General features: G+C 35.4%; 1 protein-coding gene across 8 annotated transcripts in view; it reads left to right on the forward strand.

Moving 5' to 3' along the window:
• Positions 1–23,395, forward strand: part of CCDC91 (coiled-coil domain containing 91) — a 388,228-nt gene that overhangs the window by 15,982 nt on the left and 348,851 nt on the right. Inside the window, exon 2 of one of the 8 annotated variants that reach the window (XM_064377392.1) lies at positions 12,750–12,793. The exons of the other annotated variants lie outside the window; for them this stretch is intronic. The gene's annotated coding sequence lies outside the window, so the exon portion shown is untranslated. The remainder of the gene's footprint in view (positions 1–12,749; positions 12,794–23,395) is intronic. 8 annotated transcript variants of the gene reach the window in all.

Genomic DNA, 23,395 nt, shown 5'->3' on the forward strand with positions numbered 1-23,395 from the left:
TCATACTATAGAGCGTGTCATGAGGGATACATTTGTAATCATTGCCTCTTTTATTCGAAACCATGGAAAAAGGACCTAACAAATGATGCCCTTCCAGAGGAGTGAAGGCCTTTAGGCAATGTTTTCTTTAATCCATGATGTGAGTTAAGAAGTGTGAACCAGTGTTCTGTCTCTGACTGATTATGAGGCAAAGTTTCTCACCTACATAGGGCCTTCCTCTTTTTCTATCCAAGTGTAATGTTATCCATGTAAAAGGCTGACTGCAAAATTCTTCACAAATAAAAATATATCTCATAAGTGCACACAACAGACCTCTTTTCTATATTGTTCATAGGGGCATAAGCAAGGAAAAATATTCAGAGATAAGAGTCTCATGATAGTAGAGAAATCTTGATCTGTGATCTTGGGAAAAGCTGTTCATGTCAAGGATGCCATCTTCTTCTGGGGAGAAACTTCTCTGGTTAGCTTAAGGGTTCCAATGGGTATACAGTTCCAAAAGTGTGGAGGGACCCTTCTCAGTTATGAGATTATGAACCCAAATTTCAAGGTTCCAAAGTTTTGTTGCAGTGTGGTTGGCAAGGTCAGTTTTTCTCTGATGTTCTCAGAAGATCTAGTTTTCGGATTCTAGATTGTGAAGGGGTTGATTGTCCTCAAAACCATAAAAAGCTTTCTTGACCTGATGATACTACATTGTGTTACAATAATTTAGTGTTATAATATCAGCCCTCTTGCATGGGAATGTTTTTATACAACCAGAAAACATGCATTGAAAATGACAAATGAAATCCCTTTATAAATGTTTAAATGGGCCATCAGGTAGCCAAATATACCTGAAGCTTTGATTGTCTTTCTAGGAATATGGAACAAAACATTGGTTATAAATTATTTTCACAGTTTATAAGTCACCACATCAATATTTTTAATTTGGATCAGATTATCTTTTCCATGATGAGTCATGAAATGCAGAACTTTTAATAATAAAAGGTTTAAGGACTCAGGAAGGACAAGGCAGCTGTTCTGGATTTCCTTGAGTCCATGCTTAACATTGGACTTGATTCTCCAAATTAGGTGTATAGCACTGATAACTGATGGGCTATCATAAGTAAATTGACTTAGACCATGAATTTTATTCAAATTGTATATCTAAATAATTTAATTTAAATATCTAAATAATTTCAGTATTTGCTCATTTAGCATGAAAATCTGGCAAAGTATTTCTTTGGTATTTAATTAATTTTTGTTCTGATTGGATTAGCAGTTTTATAACGTAGTCAGTCTTTTCATTAAAGTTCCAGGAATTCTTACCCAGTTCAAATGACATGATTCTAAAGCTGTCAGAAACTTGTATTTCAAGAGTGCTTTTCAAGGACCTCTCCATCTTTCATGAACCTCCTAAAAGACACTGTTGAAGTTTTGAAACTGAATCAGCATCAAGCAGTTAACTTTGGAAATGACTTATATAGTTATAATTAAATAGTTATAATTAAAAATGCAATTGACAAAGAAATTTGGTTATTTCTGTGGCCTACAATAACTTAACATAATAACTTTAATTATGACTGATAGCATATACTCAGACATAATAGAATTTTAGAAGTACCATATAATTTTTGAACATATATTAATATAATTCACTAAAATATAACCTGAAGATTAAAACATTATTTTTATTTTTGCCAGTGTTTCCCATGTAACTTAACATGCGAAATAATCCTGTTTACCTCCCTTTTAAATGCTTCATGCTTCAGGGGCCCTCTGGAGTGTCCCAAAGTTAGATGTCAGAAAAGACAATTTTGAAGCTGATATTTGATTTTGAGAAGACTATCAAATATGTTAAAGGTTTAAAATACTTGATATTATGAAATAGAATTTCAGGTTACTATAAGTCATTCATTTAACCAAAATGATGACTTAAAAATTTAAAGAAAGGCAAAAACCTTTACTCTTTGATAGAGGGAAGACTTAGTTTTTGTCTCTTGTCTTTCCCTTCTTTTTTGGTAGTTCATTCAAAAGGCAAACAAAAATCTTTAATTATTATCATTTTTTAAAAATTATGCTTCAAGTTCTGGGGTATATGTGCAGATATCGCAGGATTCTTACATTGGTATACCATGCCATGATGGTTTGCTGCCTCCATCCCCCATCATCTACATTAGATATTTCTCCTAATGTTATCTCTTGCCAATCTCCCCACCCCCTGCTATCCCTCCCCTAGACCCCCAATCCCCCAAAAGACCCCAGTGTGTGATGTTCCCCTCCCTGTGTCCATGTGTTCTCATTGTTCGACACCCACTTATGAGTGAGAACATGTGGTGTTTTGTTTTCTGTTCTTGTGTCAGTTTGCTGAGAATGATGGTTTCCAGATTCATCCGTGTCCCTACAAAGGACATGAACTCATCCTTTTTTATGGCTGCATAGTATTCCGTGGTGTATATGTGCCACATTCTCCTCTTGCAGTCTGTTGTTGATGGGCATTTGGGTTGGTTTCAGGTCTTTACTATTGTAAACAGTGCCACAATGAACATACGTATGCCTGTGTCTTTATAATAGAATGATTTATAATCCTTTGGGTATATACCCAGTAATGGGATTGCTGGGTCAAATGGTATTTCTAGTTCTAGATCCTTGAGGAATTGCCACACTGTCTTCCACAATGATTGCACTGATTTACACTCCCACCAACAGTGTAAAAGTGTTCCTATTTCTCCACATCCTCTCCAGCATCTGTTGTCTCCTGATTTTTTAATGATTGCCATTCTAACTGGTATGAGGTGGTATCTCAATGTGGTTTTGATTTGCACTTCTCTAATGACCAGTGATGATGAGCTTTTTTTCATGTGTTTGTTGGCTGCATAAATGTCTTCTTTTGAGAAGTGCCTGTTCATATACTTTGCCCACTTTTAATGGGGTTGTTTGTTTTTTTCTTGTAAATTTGTTTTAGTTCTTTGTATAGTCTGGATATTAGCCTTTGTCAGATGGGTAGCTTGCAAAAATTTTTTCCCATTCTGTTGGTTGCTAGTTGACTCTAATAATTGTTTCTTTTGCTGTACAGAAGCTCTTCACTTTTATTAGATCCCATTTGTCTATTTTGGCTTTTGTTGCCATTGCTTTTGGTGTTTTAGCCATGAAGTCCTTGCCTATGCCTATGTCCTAAATATTATTGACTAGGTTTTCTAATAGGGTTTTTATTGTGTTAGGTCTTATGTTTAAATCTTTAATCCATCTGGAGTTAATTTTTGTATAAGTTGTAAGGAAGGGGTCCAGTTTCAGCTTTCTGCACATGGTTAGGCAGTTTTCCCAACATTTATTAAATAGGGAATCCTTTCCCCATTGCTTGTTTTTGTCAGCTTTGTCAAAGATCAGATGATTGTAGATGTGTGGCATTACTTCCAAGGCCTCTATTCTTTGTTCATTATCTTTTAATATTTAATGAAAATCTTGTTCAAGACGAAAGCCAAGTTTCACCCTTGCGTTAGTCTATTATTAATGTCAACCCCAATTTTTAATAAACCTTTTGAACAAATCTATTCAATTTTAATCAGTTTCACCATAAGGTGGGATTCTCATAAACCTTTTATAACCTTTTACAAGTTTTGTGAAAAAGATGATAATTGCTTTAAGAAAAACTCTGTTGTGATTTTATTCTCATGCTCAATTTATGGAACACTTAAATAATACCACTTTAAATTTAGCTAATACATTCACACACGGAATTTCTTTTGCAAAATTAATTTTGTATTACTTTATTATTATTGTTATTTGAGACAGAGTTTCACCGTTTTGCTGAGGCTGGAGTACAGTCGAGCGACCTCAACTCACTGCAACCTCCACCCCTGGGTTCAAGCAAGTCTCCTGCCTGAGGCTCCAGAGTAGCTGGAATTACAGGCACCCACCACCATGCACACCTGGCTAGTTTTTGTATTTTTTAGTAGAGTTGGGGTTTCGTCATGTTGGCCAGGCTGATCTTGAACTCCTCACCTCAGGTGATCCCCTGCCTCAGCCTTCCAAAGTGCTAGGATTACAGGTGTGAGCCGCCACACCCAGACTAAGATTTTTTTTGTAACACTTTCACAACTTGTTTAAACCTTTAGCTTTGTCATATCTAATTTTAAACAATCCTTTTAACCCTTTAAACTAGACAAAAATTTACAATCCCATGATTTCTTATAATCTTTTGCAAAACACCTTTCACTCTCCTCATTCCTTGCATGTAAGCCTATTTTTTTTAGTAGTCCCAATTATATGTTAAAATGGTAATTCTTAGCAACTTCCACTTTTGATGCATAAATTTCAAGAATTCTTTTTGGACTTCCATAGACCATCCACAACATGCTTTGACTTTCCGACTTGTCCTCGACATCCTTCTTTTTAAACAACTAGGCATTTTACTTAAGGACAGTAATTTATCATACAAGATCCTTTGTTATGTAAAATCTCTTTTCTTTATAACCTTCTTTGCGTATTCAGGGGACATGGCTAATTCCATATATCCCCTGGCCTTAAAAGTAAATGCAATTTATGGCCTTAAACCATTTAAACAACCTGGTATATGACCTGAATAATTTAGACCATATATCTTTCTTTTTTGCCAAAAATCTTTAAAACGTTTTATTTCCCAAAGATTACTAAAATCACGTGAACTAAATGGCATTACAGTTTTTATTTTTCTTTCAAATATTTAAGTGCCTGTTTATCTTTAAGCCAATTAATTAGAGCTCTTTTATATAAACATTACACACACAACATGTGTATAACTACACAGACAGAAGAAGATTATTACAGTTGTTCTAAATTTTTTTTACCAGTTTCTAAGTTTTTAAATTTTATTACTGGCTATAGGATGATGTCTTCGGAAGAACAGGGCTGGGAAAGGGTCTCTGGTGCCTTCTGTTTTTCCCAAGGAGTCCCAGGCTTTAGAGGTTGAATATCTGCTTTTATTTAAGCTGACTTCTAACCATAACACTCTTTAATAAAAGTTCTTCTAAATTTTTATTACCTGACTTTAGCCAGGCCAAACAGCTGATATATTTGTGTTTAAAGAAAGAAAAGTTGAAGATGAATTGTGGGGGTTAAGATAATGAAAAAATGGTAAAGGTCACTCAAATATCAATCAGAAAGTACTCATTCTCTAAGCAGGGAATTGAACCCTGACCCAGCAGCCATTGTGATGGGAGAGACTGAGGAAGTATTGCCAAATAGTTACAAGGTCAAGCTTCCAAGGACATACATAACAAGATGGAGATCTCATCTAGCTTTTTTTTTTCTCTTTCTTGTTTCAGGGATCTGCTGCAAAGGTTATACCTGACCAGTTTGCTGGGACATCTTGAACAGTGGGCTTACAGGGTTTTAGACACACATATTTCATCCCCTCTTTATGATAGAACAATACAGAAAGACATACAAAGCACACTAGATTCTCTACAGGTTAAGACCAGTCTCAGAATTTCTTTTTGTATTAATTAACACTTTACAGTGGAGATAAACAGTGATTTTTACCATTCGTTTAACCAGTTTACACAGAGAAAAAGAGGCTAGAAATCTGAGTGGCAAGAAATTCTTACCCTTTTGCCAAAATGCCAAGCTTCTGGGTTCCCTTTCCCTGAGCAGTCCTAGTGACCTGACTCACTGCACCATAACCCTGAGGGCCAATCCACAACACAAAGGAAAATTATCTTTTTCCATTCTGGCCAGTGCAAAATACATGTGACAAAACAAAGACGTTAGTCAGTCTGCTTAACACCCAATATCAGACTGGCAACGCTCAAAATTGCCCCCAGTTGGGCCCCATCATCTCATCTCTAAATTTTTTTTAGAAACTTCTGCATATTAATAGGCATCAACGGATGAGATTAATTTGGGAAACTTCATTTTTAAATGCACTTCTGCATATTGTTATTCACTTGAAACTTTTACTATATGTTACATTTTGTAAGATTTTGCCATTTCTGTAAGACTTTGTGGACTCTTGAGTCTAATATATAAGCCAAAGTAACTCAGTTTTCCAGAAATTAAGGATTCAATTTTTTTCCTAAAATATTGGGTTTATTCTCAGGTTCTCTTGATTAACTTAGCTAATGTTTTTCATTTTTAAAAACATTTTAATTATTATTATTTCCCTTACCTAAGCATGCAAGAAAAATGAAACAAAGGGGTAGAACATAAAAATCCCCGTGAATTTTCAAATGCCAAATTTTATAACCCCTACGATACTACAATTTGCTACCAGTTTCTTTCTGACCCAGTCAGATGTAAGAGGCCTCTAAGTGGACTCTAGCCAGTTAATTCCTGGATCAAATCCATTCCTGGACCCAGTTCAGTTTCTGTCATGACCTCCAAACCCAGTTTGGATCAGAAATTTGCTCAAGGAAACTCAGCTCAAAATACAAATCCATGGAGTTCTGAAATCCAAGAGAGAACTTACCACAATCCCCAGCCACTCTGAGATCAATGGATACAAGTGGATTCTGCAGGTACCTTACTTCTCCACTCAGTGCTCCTGGGGGTCGTTAGAAGCTCTACTTTGGATCCTGCTTCTGATATTATCTGGTAAAAACAAAATTTAAGCTGAATTAAATTTAAAGGAATTTAATTGGACAATGAATGAGTTATGAATTGGGCAGCCCCCAGAATCACAGCAGATTCAGAGAAACTCCAGTGCAGCCACATGGTGGAAGAAGATTCATAGACAAAGAAAGGAAATAACATACAGAAATGGGAAGTGAGGTACAGAATAGCTGGATTGTTTACAGGTTGCTGTTTGCCTTATTTGAACATAGTTTGAATGCTCAGCAGAATATGCATGATTGAAGTATGGCCACTGGGATTGGCCAAGAGTCAGTTATTTAACAGGTGCATACCGCTAAGTTAGGTTTTCAGTCTGGTCAACCTATTAAGTTAGGTTGCAGTTCATCTACAAGGACTCAAATATAGAAGTATGGAATCCCTCTCAGGCCATATCTGGTTTTCTTCAGCACAAGTTTTATATCATCTTGGAAAAATGTGAGCAGACTAGTTATTTATGTGTTTCCCTTGGTGAACACGTCTGTTTTTTATTAATGAGGCACTACTAGCAGGCCTTTGTTAGATGCATAAGCAAAGATTTACTAACTGCCAAAACATAGTCTATGAAAGCTAAATAATGGAGAATTGAGATACGCTGAAAAGCAAAATTCAGTTCACTAGAAATCTTTGAGTTCTGACTATATTTCAGGTACCTGTACTAGGCATTGGGGATACAGGAGTAAATGCCACTCTGGGTCTTCCAAGACCTCACAGTCAATTATTTAAGAGTTTTAATAAACAAATAAATTATAATGAGGTTATTGATTGGGAAGTAATGGGATCCTGAAAATTGGAATGGGGATGTATGAGAAGACTCCGATGAAGCTGGGGACTTTGAACCCCTAAATTCTGATGAGTCTTCTTTGCCAATTGAAGAGACCTCCACAACCCCAGTGGGAATGGCCTCTTTACCCACCTCCCCCCTTCACCTGCCACCCCTCCAGGGGAGTTAATTCTGCATTGCCCAAGGAAACTGTAATGGCTTTCCCTGAGGAAGTTGCCATGCAAGACAATTCTCAAGACCCCTCCCTACCAATTGCTCTTTGTTTCTAGACCTGTAACTACACTTAAGTCTCAGTAGGCCCATAAAGATGAGGCACAAAGTGTAACTCATGAAGACGTGTGCTACACTCCAAAAGAAATACTTAAGTTTTCTGTTTAAACAAACAGAAGTCCAGAGAACATGAATATGTGTGATAACGGTATTAAGGGCATAGGATAATGCTGGAAGGAACATAAAGCTGAATTATGTTGAATTTGTTCACTAGATTGATGGGCTCACTAAGCAGAGATTCTGCAGCTTGGGGGAATTATAAAAGGTTCTAACACTTTGTTTTCTTAGTTTGCTCCCATCATAAAAGGGTCAGTGTTTTGTTCTTATTTCTACTAGAGTAGACATTGGATACAGATTTCCCTTCCATACATGCAGTAATTCTGCCAAAACGACCAGGCATGGATTTAAAGAATGCCTTATCTACTATATCATGGTATTAGTATTACACACAGCCTTGTTTCTGATTAAAGAACTTACTTCACAGCCAAAGAAGTGTGGCAGTGGGCCCACATTCATGGAATTCAGTGGTCTTTCACATTCTCTACTATAGTGAAACAGCTGGCTTGATAGCATAGTGAAATGGCTTTTTGAAGACTCAATTATGGTGCCAGTTTGGTGGCAGTGCCTTGAAAGGCTGGTGCAGGATTCTCCTGAAGGCTGTGTATATGCTCGATCAGTTTCCAATATATGGTGCTGTTTCTTACATTGGCAGGATTCATGGATCCAGGGATCAACGGGTGGAAAGAGGAGTGTCAGCAGTCACTTTTATCTCTAGTGACTTGCTAGCAAAATTTTTCCTTCCTGTTCCTGTGACCTTATGCCTTACTGACCTAGAGATCTTAGTTCTAGACGGAGGAATGCTTTTATCAGGAAATACAACAATGATTCAATTGAAATGGAAGTTAAGATTCTAGCCTGGTCGCTTTGGACTCCTCATACCTCTGAATCAACAGGCAAAGAAGAGAGTTATTGTGCTGGCTGGGCTGATTGATCTTAACTACCAATGGGAAATTAGATTTGCTGTTCAATAATGGAGGTAGAGTGTGTCTGGAATACAGGGTATCCCTTAGGATGTCTCAGTCAGTGGAAAACTACAACTCAACCCAAGCAGGAATACTATGGCCCAGATCCTTCAGGAATGAAAGTTAGGGTCGCCCCACCGGGCAAACAATCACAACCAGATGAGGTGCTTGGCGAAGGCAAAGCGAATACAAAATGGGTAATGGAAGGAAGGTAGTTATTAATAACAGTTATTAATACAGAAACAAGGATTGTAATTGTCATGTGTATTTCCATCTAATTTTGTTATGTTTGTGTGAGTATAAGATATAAAAGCAAATATCCTTCTTTCCTCTTTTATTCCTTTATCATGTAACATAAGATAGTTTGACTGTATGTAATAGTATTTAAGTATTGTTAACTTTACATCATAGTGTTTAAATTACAGGATATTGAGGAAAATAGAAATATCATTCAAAATCTTTACTTCCTTTTCTTGGGAAGGGGTTAATACATTTCCAGTTGTAGTCAGGATAGTTCCATTAGGTGGAATTACGACCTTGCTGTTTTCTTTATATGAAGACTAAATATGATTTGAGGAGATGCAGTTATGTGTCAACTTGACTAGGCTATGGGGTACTCACACATTTGATCAAACGTTATTCTAGGTATGTCTTTGAGGGTATTTTTTGGATATTAACATTTGAATTGGTAGACTGAGTAAAGCATATTTTTCTCCCTAATATGGGTAGTTCACATCCAGTCAATTGAATATGTGAGTAGAATGAAACAGTTGTATAATAGGAAACTGCTTTCTCTTAACTGCTTGAGCTGGAATGCCAGTCTTCTCTTGTACTTGGACTGGAACTTACACTATTGTATCTTCTGGTTCTCAGGCCATTGGACTTAGACTAGAACTTACATCATCAGCTTTTCTGGTCTTCAGACTTAACACTATTGATCTTCTAGATTTCTAGCTGCTGGCTGCATATCTTTGGACATCTTGGCCTCTGTAATCTCATGATCCAAATTCTGAAATTAATGTTTCTTTCTTTATTTATATACACACATATACATCCTTTTAGTTCTCTTTTTCTGGAGAACTCTGATTAATATACTTAACAAAAAAGTAGAAAAATAGTTGATTATTTCCTCTTCCAGTATAATCAACAGTTTGTGATTGGCATGTTGTAATGTCAGATATGAAGCTAATAAAAACTAAATAACGTATGGTTATCTGATTACTGTATCTGTTAAGAAGGGTGGTCTTTAGTTTACTTTATAATTTGCCTTTATTCTTTGTCATATCCCAAAGGCAACTTAAGAAATAAATGACTATATACTATGTAGAAGAATGATAAAAAAAATTATAAAATGCTTAAGATGCCTAGTACAAGGAGAATATATAGTAAATATTTTAGAAATGCAGACATAAACATAAGCAGTGTATGTACACTGTCAAGTATATGAACATTTAACAACAGTGACAAATACCTACTTTGGCTTCAATATATTTGATAATTCTCAGGAATTGATACATCTTTTTTATTTTCACCACAATCTCATTTTCAATTATAGAAGATAGTCATTATGCCCCTGCTTTCCCTGTTGAGGGATAAAATGTTAATCAGGTATGCTGGGGAAAGACTTAATATACTTAAAATGGAATCTTATGCTGAATAAATCCTATGCTGCTTAAATTAAAATGAGGAGAAACCCATTAATAGCAGCACTTAGTAGTACTTGTTTTATTTTTATTTTATCTTTTTAAGTAAAGAAGAAGTAAACATGATGACTCTAGGATTTCCTCTTTCATCATAAGCTTTTAGGAGAAAAGAATGATCCTTTGGATATTTTCAGCATTTAAAGCTATCTAATTACCACACATTCTTTCCATTGTGATTGTGTTGCAATGCTGAGGTCTGGAATTATGCAGATCATTTAAGCTTTCTTTGTTGTTCATCAACTCTCACTAGAATTATTTCTCTGTGTTTCTCATGTTGGATTATATAGCAAGCTTTGGTTGGTTCTTAGCTTTAGAAAATGTATAGTCATTTTCTAAGCACAGCAAATATTTATTTCTCTTGAAATTCAGTTACTTTAACATGGTTTCAGTAAGTAAAAGGAAATATATATAGTACCTCAAAAATATCACAGAATTCAATTATGATAATCAAGAAAATTGTGCCATTCTTTTTGGGAACTTACGTGTAATGAACTGTTGGACTTTACTTTCCTGGAGGAAGGTAATCATAATTGGATAAAACACCATTAATTGATTATGTATGTAGAGAAGTTGGGGTGTGTGTTTGTGTGTGTATATAAACTGTATCATTATTTTTATATAGTTATATATTTTTATCCATTCTTAAAGTAAGGTAATGGGCAATTGTTCAGAGCAGTGTTCTTGTAATTGCTTTCTTCATCTATGAAACTGAAATTTATTGATAGCTTTAAGTGTGTTTGTTTAGGAGATAGAAAATCATTGTGAGGGAAGTAAATAGAATGTTACTTTCATGTTAAGGGATTCTTTGTTTTAACCTTTCATGATATCAACATCAGGGAATATCATAAGCATCAGGAATTCACTTGTAATGAAGATAAAGGAACCAACACTGTTGGGGGAGAACCCCACAAGAGCCGAGGCAGGGGTCTGAAGCCTCAGCATGTTTTCATATAAACATAGAATTAGAAGTGAATTAGAGATATATAGTTATTCCTATATATATATAATCATAAATAATCACATAGCTGTTCATATGTAATCATAAGTATATACATATATATAACCATATAATCTTTAATTTTACTAATAAGTCTCAGGTCAAGAAGTATGAGACTCAAGTGGCATTGGAAAAGAGGTGACCCTAAGACAGGCAAGATGCTCTAAGTCCTCTGTCACGCCCGCATAAGCATAAGGGCTTCTGGAGGATGCCTTGGCTGTGCAACAGTGTCAGCGCTGTGAAAGCACCTGCTGTTTAGCCAGCTATGGAAGGAGACGTCCAAGGTGGCCGAGACATTTCCTTCCTCAGGGGAATGAGGAGGAAACTCTGCTCTGCCAAGCTCTTGTGGTAGGCCTGATAGCTGTCAGGGAGGCCCACAGACATCTGAGGACTTAATTGTCTCTATGTGGTGCTGTGCTTCAGCGGTCACGTTCCATGTCTACTTTCAAGTTCTGTTTCTGCACCTTGTTCCTCTTTTATTAGAAGATAAGAATTAGTAATAGTAACATAAATCTTAGTGACCTTGTTATTTCTTGACAAGTATGAAAAAAGTGCTGACGCCTTAGGATTTCTCCTCGCCTCGGCTTCTTCAAAGTCTTGGGCCCCTGTCTCCAAGATACGTGATTTACCTGACCCTATCACTGACCACCATTACCTTATCCTACCTACCCTTCCCCCTGCTTTGTACTTAATAAAGGAGTGTCCAGGTGCTCGGGGCCACTGCCGGACTCTGTGCTTTGGTTGGCAGTGAACCTCTGGGCCCAAACTCTGTTTTCTCTTGGTATCTTGTGTCTTTTATTTCCACAGTTTCGCATCTCCACACTTGTAGAGAGGGACTCACGGGAACCCGTAGGGCTGGACCCTACACAACACTTGAGAAAATTGCACTTATACATAAAGACCTGTCAGAGAATGTTTAAAATTAGAAACAACTCAAATGTGTATCAACTAGACTATGGATAAAGGAATTATCGTACATCCATACAATACTACTCAGCAGTAACAATGAACATTACTACTATTGCTTCCCTGTTAGCCATAGTGTACACATCTTTCCGTCATGATAAGGAAATTATGGGCCCAAACTAATCTTTTAACATACTACTAGGAAATATGCAAAAATGAACAAGATAGTGGTATTGTGGTACTGACAACAGAAGTGCTAGAACAGATTAGAAGACATAAAATGTATGTACATGTAAACACACAGAATATATGTATATGTAAATACCCAGATTTGAAATTCTTTAATTCATTATATCCTTTAAATATCCTGGGGTAGTAGTAGTTTGCAAATGATCCAAGTTTAGTTGAACATACTAGATTTATACGTAGCTTTTGGAAAAATTATAAGAAATTTTCTGAAACAGCAATTTTGAACTGACTACTCAATCTTATATTCATTTTTACAGGTAGCCTTCAGATGTTTTCCCATGTATTCGAGAAGGTGAAGTCAGTAAGTGAATCAAAAGATATTAAGTATTTATTAATTAACTATTCTTTTGTGCCAAAAAGGGGCGGAATTTTTAGAATGCCTGGAGAAAGGCAGAAAACAAGAATGTATAGGTAAATTTGAGCCAAATTGTGAAAGGACTCTAGGATCTCATGGTAGGAATAGATGACCAGCAGCAGAGTGGGAGAAGTGTAAGTATGGGTGTGATGAAGGCAACCCTAGGCAGGCTAGGATAAAACTGTATGTAATCATTCTTTTATGTAACTACCTGAAAAAAATAAGGCTTTAGTTTGGATGCAGATTGATGGTATGCTCTTACTTTCAAATTAAAAGTAAGATACAGATTTTTACTGAGCAGAAAGATGATTATAATTTGGAAGAACCTGATAACTTTCACTATCCCAGGTAGCCTAGTTTACTGTAGAGAGCTTTAAAAATCTTGATGTAGATGACATCCTTTTCTTACTTATCATTTAAAGTTGTCTTCCTGTTGATCTGTTATAACTGTCCCCTCCTGTTCCGGTCTCATTTATTTTCTAGTTTGGTGACTCCCTGCTCTGTTCTCACCTCCATGTTCGATCTTTAGGTATCTTTTTTTTAAGCTTACCTGCCTGAAACACTTTATATACACACTTCTCCCTAATATCTTACTCCTTTCCCCCTTTGATTTTAGTAAGTACTGTAGTTCGACCTAAGAGATAATCTTTTTCTCTGGCCTAGCTTTTAAGGGAATGCCCATTAGACTGTTGGTCTACTGTGATCTTTCTACTCTCATTCTTTTTTTTTTTTTTGAGACAGAGTCTTGTTATGTTGCCAGGTGCCAGGCTGGAGGGCAGTGGCGCGATCTCGGCTCACTGCAACCTCTGCCTTCCAGGTTCAAGCAATTTTCCTGCCTCAGCCTCCTGAGTAGCTGGGACTACAGGCATGCACCACCATGCCCAGCTAATTTTTGTATTTTTTAGTAGAGATGGGTTTCACCATGTTGGCCAGGATGGTCTCGATCTCTTGACCTCATGATCCACCTGCCTCGGCCTCCCAAAGTGTTGGGATTACAGGCGTGAGCCACTGTGCCTGGCCTCTAATCCCATTCTTGCTAGAGGACTGGGATTTAGCACTAGTGACAACCATAGAGGCTGTGATAAAAGTCTCTAACAGAAAGCTCTTTTTCATTACTTATTTCTGTATATTGTAGTGATTTAAAAATCATTTTTAGTGAGATGTATAAACAATTAAAATCACCAAAAACTCTGTAAGCTGGAAGACAAAAGAAAAAGAAAAAAATCAATATTAAGTATATAATTTGATGACTTTGACAAATATTTACATGTGAGAAATCACTACCATATTATATGGAATATTTAATCACTACAAAACGTTCCCTCGTGCCTCTTAACACTAGATCCCATCCCACCACCCTGGTCCCTGGCGACCACTGAGTTGCTTTTGGTCACTGAAGTTTTGCCTTTTCAAGAATTTAATATAAAATGAACATTGCAGATGGGGTGTGTGTGTGTGTGTGTGTGTGTGTGTGTGTGTGTGTGTGTGTGTCAGTTTCTTTGACTAGGTGTAATGAAGATTCATTCATTGTTGCATATATAAATAGGTTTGTTCATTGTAATTGCTGAGTAATATTGCATGGATGTACTGTAATTCCTTTATCCATATACTAGTTGATACACATATGAGTTGTTTCTAGTTTTAAACATTCTCTGACAGGTCTTTATGTGGACATATATTTTCATTTCTCTTAGGTCAGTAGCTTGGATTAGAATTTTTGGGTTGTTTGGCAAATGTGTGTTTAACATTATATACAACTGCCAAACTGTTTTTCAAACTGTCTGTGTCAGTTTGCATTCTCACTAGGTTAAATAAGAATTCTAGGTGCTCCATATTCTCACCCACACTTGATATTGTGAATCTTTTTAATGTAGCAGTTTTAGTAGATTGTACTGGTAGCTGCATTTTGGTTTTAATTACTAATGATGTTGAATATCTTTTCATGTGCTTAATTGACATTCTTAGATTGTCTTTACGAAGCATTTGTTAAAATGTTTTACCATTAAAAAAATTAGATTAACTTATTATTTATTATTTATATGTAAGGTTTCTTTTTATATTCTGTGTATAAGACCTTTTCAGATAGGTTTGTCAAATATTTTATTCAAATCTGTGGCTTGCCTTTTTTAATATTCTCAACAGTATACATTTTTAATTTTAAAATTTGGCAAAATATGCATAACCAAACTTATCAATATAACCATTTTTAAGTGTACAATTCGTTGAAGCTTTTTAATGATATGTATATATCTGAATATTATAGTATCTTGATCAATTTATCTGTCATGAAATTTCTCCTTTTGTATCAGTAATATTCTAATTTGTATAATATTAATATAGGCACTTCAGCTTTCTTTTGACTGATGTTTGCATGGCATATCTTTTCAACCCTTTAATTTTATCTCTTGTGTCTTCATAGTAAAATTGAATTTCTTGTATGTGGCGTACAGTTGGGTCTTGCCTTTTCATTCAGTCTGCAATCTCTGCTTTTAAATTTAATTGTTTAGACTACTTCACTTAATGCAATTATTATTACACTGCATGGTTGAGTTTAAATATATCATTTTACTATTTGTTTTCCTTTTTTCCCTTCTGCTTTTTTTCCCTTGTTTGCTGAATTATGTTGGGTTTAAGGATACTTTTAATGATTTCATTTTAGGCCCACTATGGATTTTCTAAGTATATAATCTTTGCTAATTAATTAATTAATTAAATGCTCTAGTGTCTACAATATACATTTTTAACCTATTAGTCCACTTACCAGTATTTTTCCATTTAATGTACACTGTAAGAACTTCACAACCATATGCCTCTATTTCATTTCTCATTGTAATATTGATATGCAATTTACTTCTACACATTCTATAAAACCAACAATACTTTAAAAAAAAATTTTGTTTTACATATTCACTTATGTTTAAATTTTTTATACTTACCCATCTGTTTAGTATTTCTGGAACTCTTAATTTCTTTTGTGTAGATAGAGATTTCAATCTGGTTTTATCTTTCTTTTCCCTGCAGAAATTTATTCAATATTTCTTTTAGTACAGGTCTGGTGGTAAATAATTCTCTTACCCTTTTTGTCTGAAAAAAAGAATATTTCCTCTTTGATTTTTAAAGCTATTTTATCTGGGCAAAGAAGTCTATACTGCCAAGTGATTTTTCCTATTTAAATACTTGAAAGATATCTCTCCATTATATTCTGGTTTACATGGTTTCTGGCAAGAAGTCTGCTTTTATTCTTATTTTAGTTCTTTTGTGTATAATGTGTTCTTTTTTTCTGGCCCACATACAAATTCTTTAATATTAGTTTTCTGTAATTAGCGTATGATGTGCATTGGCATGATTTCTTTGTTCTTTCTGGCTATTCTTTAGCTTTTTGGATCTCTGGTTTTATATCATTCATAAAATTTAGAAAATTTTCAACCATACTTCTTTAAATAATTTCTTCTGTATCTTCCCTTTTGGGGGGACTCCAGTTACACATGTTTTAGACCACTTGAAATTATCCCACATTTTTTCTCAGTATTTTTTCCTCTCTGTACTTTGTTTTTAATAGTTACAATTGCTGTTTCTTTAACTTCATGATCTTCCACAATGTATAATATGTAGTTATCTCATCCTTTATATTTTTTGTTTTGAAGTTCTCTGTAAGTTTCATATGAAACTTTTTCTTTTTCATATCTTCCATGCCTCTCATCATCATGACCATTTTTTCCTCTACTTTATTAAAGTTATAAAACATATTTATAATAGCTGCTTTTATGTCTGCTGATTCTCTCCATCTCTCTCATTTCTGTGTCTGTTTCTATCAAGTGATTTTTCTACTGGTTATGGATTATAGTTTTCTGATTCTTTATATGACTTTTTTATTGGATGTCAGGTATTTTGAATTGTTTTTTGTTGATTGCTGAGTTTTGTTATTTTAAGTAGTTTTGTATTTTGTTCCAATTCTTTGTTGTGTCACTAGCAATCAGTTGGATTATTTTGAGGCTTACTTTTAAGATTTGTTAGCATGGCTCCAAAGCAGCCTTTTGTTTAGATTTAACCAATCCCAGTACTAAGGAGATAACTTCCTGAGGATTCAGCTGATTGCTCCATCTATTACTAGGTTTATCCACTCTGACTGATAGGAATACAGTCTTGCCAGCTATATATATGTGAGTTTCAGATGGTCTATCCACTTACTTTTGTTGTTCTTTTCCTGTCCTTGGGTAATTTTCTCTAACGTGTATATAAGTTAGAACTCAGTTTAAGACTTGAGGAGACCTTTCTGTCTCTGGAGCTCTAATTCTCGGATGCTTGGACTTGCAAATTCTAGCTGCTTTGTGAACTCTTAACTCTGCCCCTTTAACTCAGTGAGAGGTCAGCTTTACTTGGCTTCCCCTCCCATACGCTTTGGCCTGGAAACTGACTCCAGTTTGTAAGCTTGGCAGTTACAGTACTTACCTCGTTTCCTTTCTTTTGAGAATCACAATTTTGTGTGGTTGTCCAGTATTTGAAAATTATTGCTTCATCTTCTACATCCTTTGTTCAGTTTTCTAGTTGCTTTTTCTTATCTATTGTTCATTTTTCTAGTTGCTTAGAAACTAGAAGTTAAATCTGGTCTCTGTGTTTCCATTTTGGTTGGAGGTAAAATGCTATCTGTATACTGTAATTTATATTTCCTTCCAACCTTTATCATACTTTGAAGTAACCATAGTGCAGAAGATAATGATTACTCTAGGGCCGATGGTTGTGGTGATGGTATTGGTGAGATGTCTGTGAATAAGCTATTGGTGATATGTAGGAAATACATGTTTTAACTTTTCATTTATTCTATTCATCTTTTATGACACTTTATAAAGTAAATCTATCTCATCACCCTGTCTATAAATCTTTGCATAACATTTATGCACCAGGGATATGTACTGTATTTTTTGATAGTTTCTATATTTTAGACTTCTCACTTCTTATCCTTAGTAAGCCTGGAAAAACCAGGCCTTTCTTATTTCCGTATCCATAATAAATCATTGTATTCAGTTGCTATTTAGAATACAGTTATTTTACCACAGAATGAATTTTGGTGTACAAATTTTATGATTGGTTAATTAGAGAGCCTCAGTATAGTTATAGGATTTCCCTTTTCATTTTCTGAAATGAATCTAATTTGGTCATTCTTTAGATCTGTTTTCTTTCTGAGTAGGTGACAATCCTAGGGCTTTTCATCCTTGGCATTATTATCCTTTTCATTGTGTTGGAACTATATAAGATAGCTACAATTGCACTTGAGTGGCTCTTAGTACTTTGGTCTTTTTAGAATTTATATATGTGGTCACAGATACCACCAGTAACATCATCTCTGAAGGTTGAAGCCTATAGATATATAAAAATTAAAATTGTTTCTTTTGGAAACTCATCTATTTTTCCATTCTTCCTGTTTTGTTTTGTTTTTTTTTCCTGGAAACTATGTGTGTTCTTTAAGGTTATGCAGGCTCTGACAAGCTGAGCTTTGCCAGCCTATCCAAAGGTAAAGTCAGCACCTTAACATAGAATCAAAGCAGAGGGGGAAAAAACCTACTCAATTTTAGTGGCATTATGTCAGGAAATAGAAAGTGTGATGAAGCATATGTTTGCACATATAGGTGAACTTGTAGCTCTTGCATTTTTCTGGGTTTTATGGTGTTCTTATCTCTCAGAGGAACAATATAAGGCATGGTTAAAAATAATCTTTTACTCATTTTCTTAAAGGAGTAGGTGGACTATTGGTGATGCTGAGGGTCAAGGTAAACTTTCTGTTTTCTGTTAATGTATCTAGTACCTGTCTGATGTCTCCATATATAAATGAGTTTCTTTGTCATCTTGGCATTGTATTCTAGGCAGTGTTACATACTAGACTGACTGTGGTTTCATTTGGCTTACTTTTCCGAGTGTCTTTACCTGTTCAGTGTACGTAGCCTAGCTTCTAGTGTTCCATTGCCACTACCTGTCACTCATTTCCTACTTTCTCCTTTTGCCTGTCTCTTGAACAATATTCCCTCCCGTATATTTCTTCCTTCCTGTTTTGAAAGTTACCTCAATATGGTATATCTGCTGTAACATCTCACTAGGGTATTATTACGTAATTTGATAAATTGAGTAATTGTAATACATTAGTGATGCTACTACTGATGCAAAATCAGTTCTAGAAGGTGTTAACTTGTACTATGGTAGTGTTAAGCACTTTTGAGTTAGATTTATCTTAAGAACTTCAGATTCTTATTGTGAGGAAAAGAAATGTCTTCTTAAAAGAAGTAGGCTCTTAAAACTGTAAGATCCTTTTTGGAGAAAGTTATTTCTCTTGAAACTAAGGCCATTGGAGGTATGTTTGCAGTGTTTTCTTGGTAGCTCTAAATCAGGTATTTTCATGGATGGTCTGCTTGTCTCAGAAAAAGAGCCTAAAGCTGAGTCTTTTACTTGGTCAGTGCTTAAGTGCTCCACAAATCAGTGACCAGAATTGTTTCATTTTGTGCCCATGTTGTTTCTGTGGGTGGTTTGTTGTTTTAAAAACTGTTTCAAAGAAGTGCATTTTTTTCTCCTGGCTTACATGTGTATCCTGTGTAAGTATTTTTCATTATTAATAATTTTGAGAAAAACCAACTCTAGCTCATAATGCAGTTGGCTAAGTCATCGGGTTTTATCCAGAGTTATCCCATATGATTTTGTTTTTGTTTTGCCAAAATTTATTAATCTGAGGTACCCAAAGGGCATGGTAATGGTTTCCTCTTTTGTTTGTCACTGTCACCAACTTGTTTTTGGAAATTATTTTTGTCCATTTTGTGTAAATCAATAATTTTTAAGAGAAACTCATGAGAGCTTTAGGTTTAGTTTCTTCTAGGCCTGTATAACTGGTTTTGGGAGAGTATTCCCCCCCTTTTTCTTTCTCTCTGTATAGAAATTTCCATTTTTGTTTGTGACTTGTTTGTGATTCCAACTTTTTCATTGTGCTTTGATTTTCATCTTCTTCCTCATTTAGTCTTAGTGGTTAGAAATCTTGTCTTTAATTGAATTTCAAAGTGGTTAAAGTTTTTGTCATTTTCCGTTTTCCTGTCCAACAGGGAGGGTTTGCATCTGTAGGTACACTGAAACCTTTAATAATGAACTTGGGTTTAAAGAGAAATTGAATTAAATTCTTGAGTTATTTCAGAAGTTGTAACATTATGCTATTTACATTTCTGGCCACAATGAAAGTTTCTGTGAAAGTGAAGTTTTGTAGGAAAAAGCTTCATGTGTCATCAGCCCATTCTCTTGGAATGGATCTTTAGGAATTGGCTAGCCTAGAATTATAATGGTAAATAGTCTGCATAAATTTTGTAGCTAACAAGTGAAGATTATTTTTAATTAGGAAATAACCAGAAATAAGACTTGAGAGATCATCTCCTCTAACTTGCTAATTTAAGAAAGGAGGAAATTGGATCCTAGATAGAGTAGGTGACCCTCTTCAAAAACGCTGTACTTTAGTTGAAGAATTAGGACTAGAGCCTCATTCCCTGACGCCAGGTTTAGTGCTCTTTCCACTACCTTGGGATCTCTTATCATCCTATTCCAACAAAATAGGAGTTTCAAGTCTAAGATATAAGATTTTGGTTTGAAAATATCCAAGTACATTGTATTTTTGCTATATAAAATTGGAGCGATGAGAGAAAACTTACAAATTCATATGCTGTTTTCCCCCTTGATCTGTAAAACAGTACTGATAGTATCTGGGGTTGTCGTTTGGTTATTTGAGGAAGGAAATTGTGTGGCCTTTATTTTGTTCAAGCCTCTTCTTCATCATATTAAGGTGATTTAAAAGTTCTTGAGCTAGGAAAACATGCAAATAAGAACCTCCTGTACTGGCTGCTGTTGACTGCCTATTTAGTGTTACCCCTTTACCCACGACTTTTCTTCTTTCTTTCTTTTTTTTTTTTTTTTAATTGAGATAGAATCTCTGTTTTTGCCCAGGCTGGAGTATAGTGGCATGATCTTGGCTTACTACAAACCTCCGCCTCCTGGGTTCAAGTGATTTTCCTGCCTTAGCCTCTCAAGTACAGTAGCTGGGATTACAGGTGCCCGCCACCATGCCTAGCTAATTTTTGTATTTTTAGTTGAGATGGGGTTTCGCCATGTTGACCAGTCTGGTCTTGAACTCCTGACCTCAGGTGATCTGGCCTTTTTGGCCTCCCAAAATGCAGGCATTATAGGCATGAGCCACTGTGCCTGGCCTTCCACTACCTTTCTAACAGATCCTCTGTTTTGTTCACACATCTAACCCTCCTTTATGTGACTCAGAGAAAGGGGATCTCATTCCAAGTTCCAGGATTGATTCTGGTAAGTCTAAATGAAACATGGTAATTCCTTTTCTTTGCTGGCAGCAGGTTTAAAGATGGGCAGATCACAATCTCAAAATATTTCTGTCATCTTGCTTCCAGCCTGTGGATAAAGTGAAATATAGGAGGCCAGAGTCAAGGGAATTAGAATTTCTCAAGTCCTGACTTGGCAGTACTTAAAGACTGCTCTACCTTTGGCCTTCTTGTTATATGAGATACTAGTTATACATCTCCTTATTGATTTAGCCAGTTTGATTTTGGAATTTTCTGTTACTTCCAGATTTCCAGATGAAAATATTCTTTCTCATGCATCTAATGCTTTACTTGTGAATGAAGATTCATTATGAGTTAAGTTTTTGGCAATTAAATGGTTGTGACTTCAAGGAAGAGGGAAGACTATTAATAGTTTGGAAACTAGGAGAATCTTTTATGAGATTTTTAACTGGGTGAATAATAAAGTCATGGTTCATAAGGCATCATAAGTTAACTGTGATTTACCTTTTATCCTCGTAGCTCCACCTCATTTCTTTTCCCAGTGACCTCTTAAATCTAATGGATTCTATTTGTTCCTTATCCTCTTTGACCTCTGTGACATATATTAGACCTGTCTGTATCTTTCTGTATTTCTGGTCATTCCTTTTAAATTTTATTTACTGACTTATTTTTCTCTACTTGTTCCTTGAATAGTAATGGTTTCCTTTGGTTTTATCCTTGGCTTAATTTGAAATATAAACAAAATATTTGTTTATGAGAGTTCTCATAAACCTCACACCTTTTATTAACATCTTACATTATTGTGGTACATTTATTTAAATGAGTGGCCAATATTTATACATGATTATTATCTAAAGTGCGTACCTTATTAATATTTCCTTCATTTTTATCTACTGCCGTTTTTCTCTTCCAGATTACTGTCTAGGATATCATATTATATTTAGTGGTCATGTCCCTTTAGGCTGCTCTTAGCTGTGACAGTTTCTTAAACTTCACTTGTTTTTGATGACCTTGACAGTTTTGAGGAGTATTGGTCAGACACTTCTTGGCTTTGATGGTTTCTTAAACTTTATTTGGTTTTGATGACCTGACGGTTTTGGGGAGTATTGGTCAGACATTTTATAGATTATTCCTCAGCTGAGATTGATATGATGTTTTTCCTCATGGTTAGACTGAGGTTAGGGGTTTTAGGAGGAAGAACATAAAGGTAAAGTGCCATTTTCATCACATCATATCAAGGGTACTTACTATCAACTTATTGTTCATTTGTGACTTATTGTGACTTATTGTTAACGTTTACTTTGATCATTTGCCTAAGGTCGTTTTTACTAGGCTTCTTCACTGGAAAGTCATTCTTCTTTTTCTCTCTTTCTGTATTGTACCCTTTGCAAGGAAGTCACTATGTGCAGACCACACTTCTTGAATGGGGAGTTATTTTCCACCTTCTTTTTTTTTTTTTTTTTTGAGTTGGAGTCTCACACTGTTGCCTGGCCTGGAGTGCAATGGTGCAATCTCAGCTCATTGCAACCTCCGCCACCCAGGTTCATGCGACTCTCCTGCCTCATCCTCTGGAGTAGCTGGGATTACAGGTGCACACCAGCACACCTGGATAATTTTTTGTATTTTTAGTAGAGACCCGCGTTTCACTATGTTGGCCAGACTGGTCTTGAATTCCTGACCTTGTAATCTTCCTGCTTCGACCTCCCAAAGTGCTGAGATTGCACGTGATTGGTAGTGAAGTAGCTACATAGATTTTTTTTTTTTTTTTTGGAATTCTGCTGCATGAATGACCATGGATATTTATTTTCTACTTTGCTTGGCCAGTTTAAAAATTGTTGATGTATATTGATGATTTCTAAATATATTTATCCTAGCGATTCTTTCTACCTCTTTTTTTAAACTATTCCTCTTTCTAGTCAACTCCCTATTAGAACTTTTCTTTTTGGTCTTTTTTTTTTTTTATAATTGAAACTTCAAATGTGTCAATATTGCCTAAGCCCAAACTAATTATTTTACACCTCATCTACTTCATTTTATGCCCAAACTTGCTTTTTCTTCCTACTTACTGAAGGTAGAAACCGATGGGATCCTTTAATTTTCTTTTTCCTTATTCCTACTCCCTTATTACCTCTTACTTAGATTATTAGTTTATTGCATAGATTTCCCTTAAACTAGCCTATTCTGCATTTATATTGTCATCCACATTGCCTCATAGCCATTTTTCTAT

The sequence above is a fragment of the Aotus nancymaae genome, unplaced genomic scaffold, assembly GCF_030222135.1.
Source record: "Aotus nancymaae isolate 86718 unplaced genomic scaffold, 86718_ANA_hifiasm-v0.15.2.pri h1tg000016l, whole genome shotgun sequence".
Taxonomy (NCBI): domain Eukaryota; kingdom Metazoa; phylum Chordata; class Mammalia; order Primates; family Aotidae; genus Aotus; species Aotus nancymaae.